Genomic DNA, 12,436 nt, shown 5'->3' on the forward strand with positions numbered 1-12,436 from the left:
ATCAGCTGTGAAAATGTCCCGAAGCCTCAGTTCAAAGCCATGGATACTTAGGGTGGCTTTTCAGTCGCTCCATTCATTTCTTTGTAAAACCAGCAGTACAAAATGCATGCCAATGCAAGCGGGAAAGAAATCTGGGGATACAATCAACGTACGGAGGGGGGTCAATACTATACCTGACAACTACCTGACATTTAGAAAACATCTGAAGGCAGCCCTGTTCAGGGAAGTTTTTAATGTGTGACATTTTAATGTATTTTTTAATCTTTGTTGGAAGCCGCCCAGAGTGGCTGGGGAAACCCAGCCAGATGGGCAGGGTACAAATAAATTATTATTATTATTATTATTATTATTATTATTATTATTATTATTATTATTATTAGAACAGAACTCTAGCCCAATGGTTGCCATTAATTTGATTTTGAACTGATTTTAAAATGAATTGATTTTAGAATGTTGTGTTACTTTTATTATTGTTAGCCGCTCTGAGCCCGGCTGGGGAGGGCGGGTTATAAATAAAAAAATTATGATGATTATGATGTTGGGAGCCACCCAGAGTGGCTGGAAAGACCTAGCCAGATGGGCGGGGTATAAATAATAATAATAATAATTATTATTATTATTATTATTATTATTATTATTATTATTATTATTTTCTTAATAAGTGAACCAGGATACACCTTTCCTTTGAAACCGGCTCATCTCCAAATTTTGCAATCCAGCCAAGTAATTAGTAATGTGTACAAAAATGCATGAATACCAAGGTAATGCGTGCGCGAGGATGTGTATATGAGTGAAAACAACATACAAAGATGCATTGTATTTGGTGAAATTAGTTCGTGCAAATGTTATATAGAATTAGGCCAAATTGCAGAGGGGGGAAAAGGAGAATATTGCACTATCATGAAGCCTTTTTAAACTAACGAATAAATCACAAACTGATGTGGAAATGTGGAGAGATGAACTTAACACTGGAAAAATTAGAAACTGAGACAAACTGAAACTGAGAGACTTCCTGGTCAGTCACTCCCTGGCACTGCCATTTCCAGCAATCCCATGAATGTGGGGACCTAGAGATCATTACCAAGGGCACCCCCAGAACCCACTTCCCTTATCTGCATTTGGAGCTATGGAGTGTAAGAATGCAGAGAATTGTGGAAAGAGGGCACCTGAGCATGCACAAAAGTCCTTTTCTTCACTACAGAGTGGAAACAATAGGCAGCAAGATGCATGCTGGGATCAAAAGGGAAAAGGCCTTCAGAGGAGAGGGAGCGGTTGTAGGGTGGGCCTGAGCGAAGGAAACGCTTGTGTTTAGAATAGGAAACAAGAACCACCCATGATCCTTGCCAAATATCCTTTGCGTTGACCCCAAACAACCTATGTCCTGTCTGCTAGCATGTTCTCCTCCATATCAAAAGCAAAGGCTTCTGGACTTCACATAGAAATTTGCAGCCATGTTTACACACACACACACACACACACACACACACACACACACACACACCCCTTGTCATCTGCTTTAAAACATATACTCCAAAGTTTCATTGAGCTAAATGAGCCTTAGTTCTGAGCAGACATGCCTAGGATGGAGCTATTTCACACTCTGCATGTGCTCAGAGGCGCTCTCCTTTCCCCTACATTCTGCTCCTTTGACTTCAGCTGAATGAGGATGGAATTATTCAGCGGGAAAGAAACACACTCTGCCCATGCTTATTCACAACCTCCTGGCCCTGAAACGACAATCCGGGAAGATAACGCAAACACCACCGCAACTGCAACTCCCAGCTCCAGTTAAGCTCTGTTTGAACCCTTCTCATCTTAGCTGACTGTGTTCCTTGGAGTTTTCCGTTTGGAGATAAACTGGCGGGCACACGCCCCTCTTTAATCATGGTACTTCCTTTTGCATATCTTCTATTTATGTTAGAACCTTTCTTGGCCGCTTTTCTGGGCAAGGCTTGGCAGCATCTGCATCTCATTCTGTGCAAGGTTATCGGCTGCCCATGACAAATCATGCACCCCTGGCTCCTCTTCTGAGCGCCACCCTAGCTCAGCCTTGCTTTTGCAACGGTCTTTGTTTGCGCCCTGGGCAAGCGGATGGAGGCCAGGGGAGGTCTCCCAGTCCGTGAGCTGCTGAGCTGCCTCCATGTTCCTCCTCCAAAAGTATAGGCACAGGCTGGATCTTTCTCCCAAGACCTTTACACAGTTCAGGGAACAGGGCTAACACCAGACATTTTGGCACATGGCGCAAACCGCAAAATGGCATCCCTCACTTCCCCACCAGGGAAGAAGGGGTGAGTGAAGATCTACACTAGTAACTAGGAGGAATAAAAATGTACATCAGGATTTGCTGCCGCCTGAGGCAGTCGCCTCACCTTGTCTCATGGGTGGGCCAGCCATGTTAGGGAAGTACCCAGGGATGTTGGCACCCCCGGCAGTTCCACAGCTTGCCTCTATTTGAGGTAGTTTGGGCTGGGAGGCAGTGTCTGGTCCGGTGAGCTGCGTGGCAGAGCGGGGATTCGAACCCTGGTCTCCCGGTCCAACACTACAGCGTGGTGTAGTGGTTAAGAGCAGTGGACTCATAATCTGGTGAACCGGGTTCGCATCTCCGCTCCTCCACATGCAGCTGCTGGGTGACCTTGGGCCAGTCACACTTCTCTGAAGTCTCTCAGCCCCACTCACCTCACAGAGTGTTTGTTGTGGGGGAGGAAGGGAAAGGAGAATGTTAGCCGCTTTGAGACTCCCCTGACCATTAGGTCCAGTCGTGACCGACTCTGGGGTTGTGGCGCTCATCTCGCTTTATTGGCTGAGGTAGCTGGCGTCTAGCTTCCGGGTCATGTGGCCAGCATGACTAAGCCACTTCTGATGAACCAGAGCAGCGCATGGAAACGCTGTTTATCTTCCTGCCAGAGTGGTACCTATTTATCTACTTGCACTTTGAGGTTCTTTCGAACTGCTAGGTTGGCAGGAGCAGGGACCGAGCAACGGGAGCTCACCCCGTCGTGGGGATTCGAACTGCCGACCTTCTGATCAGCAAGTCCTAGGCTCTGTGGTTTAACCCACAGCGCCACCCGCATCCCCTTGAGACTCCTTAGGGTAGTGATAAAGCGGGATATCAAATCCAAACTCTTCTTCTTCTTCTTCTTCTTCTTCTTCTTCTTCTTCTTCTTCTTCTCTAGCCACTACACCGCAAGCCACACCCCACTCTAGTCCTTGGACTTCTTGCCTGGTTGAAGAGGTGCAATGTGGTTTGTCTGCGTGGAAGCCCCTGATCTTTGCACGGCTAGGATGTCCTCTTCTGCACAGCAGCATCTGTTGCCCTGCCCACTTTTGAATCTGGCTCCGCCCACCCACAGCATGGGCCCACTCCACGCCTGAAGGTTTTTTGCGATGGGCCAAGGAAGGTTCCCTGCCCTTTGTTTTGCACGGGATCATCGGGTCGGAATGCGTCTCCTGGGCTTCTCCTGCAGGTCCTGGAACAACAGGAATCCTGCCTCAAAGAGCTTCGTAATCTTCTTTAAAAAGAAACAAGGAAAGGGCAAAGGAGAAGCCTGGCCCAGCCTTCCCTCCCCACTGATGGCTCAAGGCGATGGGAAAGAACCTCATTACTGCAATATCTTGGACACGGCTTAACTGGGAATAAGCATAGTTGAATCCACTGGAGCTTACTTCTGTGTAAACATTGGGTCCGGGCCATCACTCTGCCTCAGGGAGCAAGTCCATCTAAGCCAAGCCAACTTCAGTCTCTCCAAACAGCTTTTAAAGCATGTAAGGATGAGCTCTGCCGGGGCAATAGCCCGTCCAGTCCAGCGTCCTCTTCTCACAGTGGCCACCCAGATTGCTGAATCATAGACTGGCAGAGGTGGAAGGGACCCTGGGGGTCATCTAGTCCAACCCCTTGCAATGCAGGAATCTCAGCTAAAGCATCTCGGACAGATGGCCACCCAACCTCTGCTTATAAACCTCCATGGAAGGAGAGTCCACCACCTCCCAAGGGAGACCGTTCCACTTTCTAACAGATGCCTATGGAGAACCTGAGGGCAGCTGAACCCTCCTCTCCTGTGGCTTCCAGAAGCTGGTCTTCAGAAGCTTCTGACCATCAGAGCAAAGCCACCCTGGCTAGTAGCCATCAAGAGTCTTTTCCTCCTCCATTGCATTCACCCAATTCTCTTTTAGAGACCTCCACGTTGGTGGCCTCCTGCAAGGGACAAATATGGAGGGCTACATGGGTTCCCCCATCTCAGGTCCTTATCCCAGTGCCTTTACCTGAACCAGTCAGGCTACACTGAAGATGACACAACCTTCAAACCCTGGGAACACAGGAAAGACAAAATCTGAAAAGTATCTTCTGGCGAAGAGTCAAACAGCAACAGTCCAGCTAGGATGGAACCACTGGCTTCATTCATTCACCGGTGCTGTGATTTGACCATAATGACAGCTTGCCCTTCAACATGATTCAGGAGCAAGTGGAAGGATTCCAACCTAGGACAGAGTCTAAGAGACTAAAGCTGGATGAAGTTCTTCCCATTAATGACTCCCGTTAAAGGGTTCCACCCCCTGCCCCCCCAAATGCACACTTTATGTACCAAACAATAAACACATCACATATTCTGTGGATCCCAATAGTGATGTATGGAAGTGAGAGCTGGACCATAAAGAAGGCTGATTGCCAAAGAATTGATGCTTTTGAATTATGGTGCTGGAGGAGAGTCTTGAGAGCCCCATGGACTGCAAGAAGATCAAACCTATCCATTCTGAAGGAAATCAGCCCTGAGTGCTCACTGGAAGGACAGATCCTGAAGCTGAGGCTCCAGTACTTTGGCCACCTCATGAGAAGAGAAAACTCCATGGAAAAGACCCTGATGTTGGGAAAGATTGAGGGCACAAGGAGAAGGGGACGACAGAGGATGAGATGGTTGGACAGTGTTCTTGAAGCTACCAGCGTGAGTTTGACCAAACTGCGGGAGGCAGTGGAAGACAGAAGTGCCTGGCATGCTCTGGTCCAGGGGGTCACAAAGAGTCAGACACTACTAAATGACTAAACAACAACAACATTGTGTGGATCTCGCATAAGCAACATGGATTCAGGTGAATCAGTGACACAGTAGAAAGCACGGGTGGCAAATCTGTACCGCCGTCCCCTCAAGATGTTGCTGGGACAAGGCCTCCTGCCACCCCTGACCCTTGGTCATGCTGGCTGTTGGTTCTGATGGGAGATGAAGTCCAGCAACATCTGGGGCGGACTCACATCCTTTGCATGCTTCTGAATACCAGTTGCTGGAAACCGCAGGAAGGGAGACTAGAGTAACGTTGTGCTCAATTCCTGCCGTTGGGCATCCCATGAATATCTGTGAGAACAGCCACTGTGCTCTTATGCACATGAAGGCCTCCAGTGAGTAACAGAATTCCTAACACAATACCCTAAACAGTGTTCCTTCAATCCTAGATTCAGGTAGGTAGCCGTGTTGGTCTGACGCAGTCGAAATAATAATAATAATAATAATAATAATAATAATAATAATAATAATACAACATTGTCTAGTAGCACCTTACAGACCAACTAAGTTTGTTCTGGTATAAGCTTTCGTGTGCATGCACACTTCTCCAGTGTTCCTTCAAGTACATCTTCACCTAGTTAGAAAATAGTGCTTTTCCTGGGAGCCTTTCACAAATTATTTAAAAAGACAACAAAATGAGCTGGACTTCTTGGCAGGTTTTGAATAAACATACACGAATTTATTGAGGGTTAACATAGTAGACAGATAATATAAGGATGTGTACAATTTTACAATATGCAGAAGTTAATATAGGTTGAGAAATCAGAGAGAAGAGCTGAGGGAAGTCTTAGGGGGGAAATGGGGGAAATAGTGAAGATGATTTGCTTTGATAGTTTGTTATGTTGAAATTGTTAATAAAAATTTTAAAAAGAAAGAAAAAAATACTGCAAACAAAACCAGGTTGATGGTAAGAGCTCTTTGACAATGGAGCGGACTGGACTCTCTTGGAGGTTTTTAAACAGAGGTTGAATGTCAGGGGTTACTTAGCTGTGGTTCCGACAATGTGGCAGGTTGGATTAAATGACTCTTTGGGTCCCTTCAGACTCTACAGTTCTATGATTCTAATGTCTTCTCTTGAGAACCTCTCCTCTCAGATGTTAATTCCCTTTGCCAGTTTTGGGACATCTGTGCTATCATCTACTGCTGCTGTGACTTTTTGCTATGACAGTTTTACATAGGAACACAGGAAGCTGCCTTATGGAGAGTCAGACCTCTCTGATCTATCTAAGGAAAGGCCCTGCTGGCCGAAACCCAATAAATAATCTGCCTATCTGTTCAGAAACACTGAGTTAGATGGACCACTTGACTTGGAATAAGGCAGCTCCCTATGTTTCTGTTCTCTGAAGAAGGTTAGGTTGAGCGATTTGCTCAGAGCCATCCAATGAGCATCAAATGCCCCACCCCTTCGTCTCAGTTTCACCCTCAGAAGCGATTAGGATGGAGACAGAACTAGAATGAGCTGGCTCTGCCTCTCATTGGCTCTGGCGCCACCTGCTGTCAGCCTCCCTGCCTTCCACCCTATCAGTCCCAATTGCTACCGGACACCACCATCATGGGGAAAAGAACTGAATTGCTGGATCAGACCAAAGGTATGACAACACAGAGGGAAGAAGGACCCCAAGGGCACATGTCCTGCGCAATCTCCCAGAGCCTGAATTTCAGTAGTGGGACGGGACAGAGGGAAAGGCAGATGGCGCAGAGGATGTCACTCTTTGGCTATATATCAACAACACAAAAGCCAGAGGGTTCTACAAACACAGGCAACACCTCTCCATCCTGTGGGAAAAAATGTGTAGCCAAAATGACAATTTATGTTTACTGTACAAGTGTATAAAGGGGTTAAGACTCACAGAGAGCTGAATTGCTAGAGAGGATATCTCGGTGGTACCATATCCCTTAGGCAAATGATTTTTATCCTTACTATTTCCTCCTCGCCTCTATCGTCCTCTTTTTTCATTTACCTGCTGATGGAAATCAATGTCATTTGCTCTCTCCCAAGAGCAAACACCGTCTTAGTACTTAGTATGTAGAAAGCAACTTGTAAGTACCGCTAATGGCCTCGTATTCTTCACAGTGCTGACTCCTGGCAAGACTTATATGTGAGTAAACATCATATTTTCTTGTGCTTACTGCGCAGTCTGTCATCTGATTATTTTTGTAGGAGGGAAAGGAGTGAATCCCAAACGGCAGGGGCATATTTAAGTATATTTAAGGCTAAGCAGCCTACTTTCAAGTCTGTTTTTATTCCTGTAATATTTTAACTCAGAGCAGCTAAAGCTCTAAACCTCACTCACGTGAGACTGAAGGGATAAATTAAGTTTACTATATCCTCTCCTACTTGCCAAAATCCATCCATTTTTCCCCCTCTCCAGGCAAGCAAGAGGCATGATCGCGAGTTAAGGGCATGTCTTGTCTAAGCAAAAGCACTCAAGGAGAAGAGTCAGTGAAGGCTCTGGCCTGGGGAAGAGTCCCAAGGTCTGGACAGAGAGTCCTGGAAGGCCATATCCTTCCCCTGGGCCTTGAGGTCCCCTTCTCCTGGTATAGCAGCACATCCTGCTCCACACCTGATCACCATCAACTTATCAGAGTGTCCCTGGACTCCTAGGTGGAGTGATGAGAACAAGGCTCTAGTCTACTGGAAGGCTGCAGCAGTATCAAAATGGTAGGAGGCATGTGGAACAGTCCATTAAGGCGAAGGGGGCATTGCCCCACCAGCCTCATTCTGCCTTCAATCAGCCTCCACCTCCCTGCCTTCTTTCTTACAACCAGCCTCCCCCTTAGTCTTCCCCAGAGCGGGTGGGGCAACCCACCCAGATGAGAGGGTTATAAATAATAAGATTGTTGTTGTTAGCATTGGTATCAGTGTTGCCCTTGAAGAACTCAGCAGGGAGGAGGAAGGGGGCAAGACTAGCATCGGTTGCCTCTGCTTGCTGTTGGTTCTGACTCCCTCTACTGTTGAGCTCCCTTCTTTTCACCCTACCAGCCCAAATGGACGCCAACCATTGCAGATGTCAAAGCACAGTAGGAGTTTGCTATAGTTAGGGAGCCCATGCTGAAGGCAGGCGAGGCCACTGCCTTGCTGAAGCTAAGGAGGTCTGGTCAGTGCATGGATGGGCAACCTCTTGAGAACCATGCAAAAAAGCCCCCTTGGGCAGGCAGGCTAGGAATATAAGGAAATAAATGGAATCAGTAAAGGACCATCCAGTCCTCTTCCAGTTTTCTGGCTAGGACTGCTTCCTGTGTGCATTTCTCAGCCTGCATTTCTCCCATGAGCTGGTAGACAGTCCACCACTTGATCGAATTGACTTTAAAGGTAAGGGGACCCCTGACCATTAGGTCCAGTGGTGGCCGACTCTGGGGTTGCGGCGCTCATCTCGCTTTATTGGCCGAGGGAGCCGGCGTACAGCTTCCGGGTCATGTGGCCAGCATGACTAAGCCACTTCTGGCGAACCAGAGCAGTGCACGGAAATGCCGTTTACCTTCCCGCCGGAGCGGTACCTATTTATCTACTTGCACTTTGACATGCTTTCGAACTGCTAGGTTGGCAGGAGCAGGGACTGAGCAACGGGAGCTCACCCCGTCGCGGGGATTCGAACCGCCGACCTTCCGATTGGCAAGTCCTAGGCTCTGTGGTTTAACCCACAGCGCCACCTGCATCCCTGGAATTGACTTTAAAAAACCCTTAAAAGCCTGCAACCACATCTTTTTGTATCATAAATCTAGCATCAAGTTCTCTGATGAGGCAGATCTGTTTCCAGTCGCCCCAAACAACTGGTTCAAACAACAATAAACAGGTTTTTGACTGAACTTTGGAAAGAATGTCCTGACAACGTAAGTCATTCAACTCTGGAACAGAGATGGACTTGGAAGGAGACAAAGACGCTCCTTCTTTCAGAGAACCTCGGTGGCCAAACTACCAGTAGATTTATTGCATCAACAGGAGAATTGGACTAGATGATATTTGGGTGTTGTCCAACTGAGTCCTACTCAAAGTAGACCCAATGAAATAATGCATTAGTTATGCCCATTAAAATAAATGAGTCTTCTCTGAGTAGGACTAGCATTGGATACAGACTTATGATTCCATCTAACTAGGCATCATTTAACTTCTTCATTAATATCTTCCTTTCCCTTACATCTTCTTCCTTCTCTTCCTCTCTTAACTTTTATGTCCTCTTAGGTGATTGTATAAATATACCCCCCACTCTCAGTCTATCCAGTTCTGTGCCCCAAACAATAGTTTCCTCTTAGGGACACCAGATGCAAAAGAGGACAGGATTCCTGTATCTTTAATAGTGGCATACCTGCCGAGTTTCCCTCTTAAAGGAGCAGGAGCCCCATCCTCTTTTGAATCTTTTATCTTAGCCTTCATCCTTCACCCACCTTGCTATCTATGCTTCAGTACATCCAGTTACCTCTGCCCCTTCCCGTTGCTTTCGCCCTCCTCTTAAATGCCTGCAACACAGGACCACAAAGGCCACATCTGTGAGTCTTTAAGGTGCCACAAGACTCTTCATTGGTTTTGCTGCAACGGACTAAGATGTCTACTGATCTAGAAAACTACCCTTCCTTGAAACTGATAGGAATGTAGAATAATGGCCTTCTACATTGGTCCATCTAAGCCGCACTGATAGGAAGGAGCTCACCAGGGTTTCAAACAGGGAGACTTTCCTAGACCTCCCTGAAGATGGCAGGAGTTGAGCCTGGACCTTCTGCATGTTAGGCAGATGCTCTAACCACTGAGCTAAGGTCCTTTCCCCAAAGACTAGGAACACGAGAAACTGCCTTATGCTGTCGGACCGCTGGCCCATCTAACTCAGTATTGCGTACACTGACTGGCAGCAGCTGTCCAGGGTTTCAGATAGGAGACAGCCCCACTGTCTACAAACACACACACAAGCATCTGATATCTAGGGCAGACTTCAGACTTGTTAGAGCTGGATTCTCTCACTATGGGAGAGAATGGGAATGGGAGAGAAATCTGATTTACTTCATGTCAAAAGGTAGAGGCACCTAATCCACACTTTCCAAGACAAAACCCAACCATCCTTCAGAATTCACACTTCTCTGAACTTTTGCAGTGCAGTCCTGCCAGCCAATAAATGTGTACAGAAATACACGTGCTGGGGTAAAGCGTGCATAAAACTGCATATAACTGTGAAAATAACATACCAAAATGAAGAAGGTTTGGGGGAAATTGCTTGCATAGACATTCTGCTTTAAAAAGGTGTATCACCGGGAGAAATGCTGCTGAATTTTCCTGAGGACTTGCTATAAAAATATTAATAGCAGCAAACTGAGGTGGAAATATGGAGAACTGAACTTCTAATTGTAAAAATGGAAAATTACAGAAATTAAATGGACAGATTCACACAAACACCCTACTCACTTGAACCCCAAGATTCAGCCTTTGCCCTCCGGGTGCACTCCAGCCAGCACAAGATTGGATTGCAGTGCTTTTGGACTACAACTCCCATCACTGGCTGGGTCTGATGGGAGTTGTAGTTCAAAACATCTGGGGGGCACCAGGTGGGCGAAGGCTGCCCAAGATCTATCCAGAAGAGCCAGGTGTAAAGGACATAGTGTGAAAGAACTGTGTGCCTCTGAGCACATGGTTAACCTGGGAATTAATGTTCAGTGCCGGAACTGAACTGAGAGCACACAAAAGTCCACTTTGGGTTACCATTCTTCTCCATTTCATCACCCCAACAAAGGCAGGAAAATTGGCTTTCTTGTTGCTGCCATTGTTGAACAGCCGGCAGTCAACCCCACTTGACAATCTACTGTGAAATCCACACAGAGACCCACAGGCTACCCCAGGAGGTTTTGAATTCCACGTGGCTCTCTCTTAGCTGAAAGAGCTGTCCTTTGAAAGTTTTCTGAAAACATTCTCATAAGCCGCCTGACAACACTGGAGGAATTATAGCTTTAGAGACAAGACAGATTCCTGGAAACGTTCTCACAAGCTGCCCGGTGACACCAGAGGAATTATAGCTTCATAGATAAGACGCAACCATTCATTATCCTTTCGTCCCTCTAGAGCATCATTCCGTTCATTCACACTTTGCAATACTTCTTCAATGGCTATGCTCAGCCGATGTACTTTTTATTTTCGTCAATGAATTCACGTTTTCTTCACAATGCCATCGTGACTTTAGTAAGCACAATACTTTAATATTTAAAAAGCCACCTGTCTGTGCTCTATAGATTGCCACTAGATCTTGAGGGATTGAAACTCGTGCATTAAACTCATTGCTGTGTCAAACAGCACTGCCTTCTCTTGCCTGCTCTAACACTGCTTCATCTCTCCTTGCCTTCATCCACCCTTAATCTCTCTTCCGTTCCATCCATCCATCCATCCATCCATCCATCCATCCATCTGTCCCTCTCTCTCTCCCATCTAACTCCCATTCATCTGCAACAAATTACTGCGAACATCTGTCTATCAGCATCAAACTTTCTTACCTGCTCCCTTCACTCCCCAGCCTGCCAGTCTCTTGTTACCATGACATGTTCTTAAAAACTCAACTTTCCCAACAGCAAAACAATGCTTTCCTTTATCACTGTAGCTGCTCGGGGATCCTATCAGGAAAGCCCAAATATTTTTTCAAAACTCAGATGCTCTGCAGGGCATCTTGAGCACACACCACCACTTCCCCCAGGACTTTCCCTGCTTCAGCTGCCCCACAGGGAATCCCCTCCTTACTTGCAAAAAGTTTGATGCTCGGGCTGCAAAGAGCTCTACTCGTCCGCTGCCTCTCTCTGCTTCGCTCCCTCTCTCTGCGCGACTCTTTCTCCTGCCCTGGAGAGAGAGAGAGAGAGGAGGCGAATGTGTTGGCCTTTGGATTTCCTGGCTCAGTACAGCACTGGGGTGTGAGCGAGCATATGTGCATCACTCACACACACACACAAACACACACACATAGACTCATTCACTCCTTTGCTTCTGCTTGGTTTGGAATCGGAGGCAGTCAGACACAAAACGCCATGAGATCATAATGGGACTCTCTGATAACCATCTTGGCACAGAGATTTAGATCACTCCATAGTCCTCCTGTTCCAACACACTTGTTCATATCTATGTTAAACTTTCTTCCTCCCGCAGACACATCTCTTTTCACTTTGCCGCCCTCTTTCTCTCTGTGTGATATGTGGCCTCCATCCATTGATCCTTTCCCCTGGAACCATCTCTGTCTGTCTTTCTCTCTCTCTGTCTGTCTCTCTACTTGTTGTGGCTCCACACTCCATAAACTAAAAGCTGCTTCACACGCAAACACTCTCTCCTACAGAGCTGTTGCTTCCACATAAGAGGAGATCCCATCTGCAGACTGTCACGCAACTGGCATGATCTACGAATGTAAGGACCAGGCCAGCAACTCACCTAG

The 12,436-nt window shown here is 46.8% G+C and overlaps 1 protein-coding gene across 6 annotated transcripts in view; it reads right to left on the reverse strand.

Moving 5' to 3' along the window:
- TNXB (tenascin XB) overlaps window positions 1-11,933 on the reverse strand; it is a 125,521-nt gene extending 113,588 nt beyond the window's left edge. For 5 of the 6 annotated variants that reach the window (XM_053379059.1, XM_053379057.1, XM_053379058.1 and 2 more), the window contains exon 1: window positions 11,758-11,933. The gene's annotated coding sequence lies outside the window, so the exon portion shown is untranslated. The remainder of the gene's footprint in view (window positions 1-11,757) is intronic. The other variant, XM_053379061.1, reaches the window with a different exon arrangement.
- Window positions 11,934-12,436: the final 503 nt, after the last annotated feature.

The sequence above is a fragment of the Podarcis raffonei genome, chromosome 2 (assembly GCF_027172205.1).
Source record: "Podarcis raffonei isolate rPodRaf1 chromosome 2, rPodRaf1.pri, whole genome shotgun sequence".
In the NCBI taxonomy this organism is placed as follows: Eukaryota; Metazoa; Chordata; class Lepidosauria; order Squamata; family Lacertidae; genus Podarcis; species Podarcis raffonei.